The 1,866-nt window shown below is 37.7% G+C and overlaps 1 long non-coding RNA gene across 1 annotated transcript; it reads right to left on the bottom strand.

The window, feature by feature from the left end:
• Window positions 1–297: 297 nt before the first annotated feature.
• On the bottom strand, window positions 298–1,279 carry LOC149203351 (uncharacterized). The gene is made up of 2 exons (XR_016253620.1): window positions 957–1,279; window positions 298–860 (listed from the first exon to the last, which is right to left on the bottom strand). It is a non-coding gene; the product is annotated as an uncharacterized LOC149203351 (long non-coding RNA).
• Window positions 1,280–1,866: the final 587 nt, after the last annotated feature.

Genomic DNA, 1,866 nt, shown 5'->3' with positions numbered 1-1,866 from the left:
AATAAGTATGGAACAATATTAACAAAAATATCAGTAACAGTATTAATAATTTGAAATGGTGAAAACCTTTCGGAAGTCAATAAAATACATATGAATATACAGTATTATAATCAAGGTTTTACAACCGGACACTTTACTACAATAGAGTGTAGGACCAAAACCAAAAAGCTTATAAAACCCTCAACTGCATATAAATCCCTCGTTTGCATATAAATCCCTCAACTGCTGTAAGCAACAGTGGTCCCAAGGAATTTTACCATAAATTACTAAAACTAAAGGCGGAACAGTCTTTCGAACTAAATGGAAAACAACCAAATCAACCTTACAAACAACCGACTTGATAGTCAATATTTACAGTCTGTCCAGATAGAATTAAAGGTTAGACCAGCCCAAAAGCCTTGCCATATGATTTATTGTAGGCATAAACCTTAACAAGAAAATTGGGCAAACTACAGTGAACGAATCCAACCTGTGCAAAGCAGTGCATAGTGTTAGTTCTCAGGATCCGGGAGGGCGCCATATCAATCCCGCATGAACCCAGGTAGGAGCAGTAAGTTACCTGCGTAAAACCCAAAACCCTGATATCAGAGATACATATCACTTAAGCATAAAGACACAACGAAACAGAGTAACCGTTGGCATAAGCTTACCTGACCTCTTAAGGTTCCCGTCGGGTGTAATCTGCCTGTGTAACAAAAGAAGAATGACGTTAACGATATGTATAAATAATGAAATCAATTTTGAGAACTGGAAAATGCCCTGTGGAGTAAAAACCTCACCTCCCTGGGCTCGCCCTCATTTATCCTCAACCATTGATGAAACTGAGCAGTATGGCGAAGCCCCTGGATGGGGAGGTTTGCCTGTCAGACCATCACCAAACCAGAGGGAGTAAAACTCGCATAGGAAACTAGGATTTAGACTCCAAAAACTGTATAAAAATGATTGTGTACCATTACCTCGCTGAGAAGGACCTCCAGCGGAAACCATGGCGCTTAAGCAATAGCTTGCAAAACCGAGGAAGGAATGGGCAATTGAACCTGCAATAGAGCATCCGAACCATCGAAACCCATCGAATGCAAATACCTCCCCATCCGGTCGAATGCGGGAGAAATATAGTTGGACCCAACCTAAATCCGCACCAACGTCAGATTATTCCTCGGTAGATCAACGGAGGTGAGCAGATACAGGTGTTGAGCCGAGGTCTAGGCGCTGAACTAGGAAGTGATAGGAGATAGCGACATATTGCACCGCGTGGAGGAGCATACTCCGCACATTTACACCATGGCAGGATGATAGGTCCCCAGACTCGAGTGAGCCCATGTGCCTGTTAATGTGGCACCAAAGCCTTATTGTGAACTGTACATATAAGTTTTAATATCACATAAACTCAATCAAATCTAATGAATTGCAACATGGTAAATAGTGTATGGTTTAATATGATAAATGGTAAGTAGGACTAGTCTAATAATAAAAAAATTACCATGTCTTATAAGGTTTAAGTCGTTACATTATGTGCTATGTTTTTACTTTATTTTAAAAGTAAATGCTATATAGTGTCAAGGCCAAAATCATTTTTAAAGGAAATGCGATATAGTATCAAATATTTATAGTTTATTTTAAAAGGAAATGCTATATAATGTTAAAGATTTAATACGCAAAATCATTTTTAAAGGAAATGATATATAGTGCCAAAGATTTAATAGACAAAAGATACATGAGTATAAGGAAAGAAATTAAATTCAATACAAACACAAACATATTAAGCGAGTCAAAGATGTATGAATAAGAAGCGTTAGTATTCCATAACAATATAGAACACTCAATGGAGGAGAGAAAGAAATTAAATGCAATACAAACACAAACATA

Source organism: Pinus tabuliformis, chromosome 2_1, assembly GCF_031772625.1.
Source record: "Pinus tabuliformis cultivar Carrire ecotype Pingquan chromosome 2_1, CPIR1, whole genome shotgun sequence".
Classification (NCBI taxonomy): Eukaryota; Viridiplantae; Streptophyta; class Pinopsida; order Pinales; family Pinaceae; genus Pinus; species Pinus tabuliformis.
The sequence above is the reverse complement of the archived record's forward strand: the minus strand, read 5'-3'. Positions and strand labels throughout refer to the sequence as shown.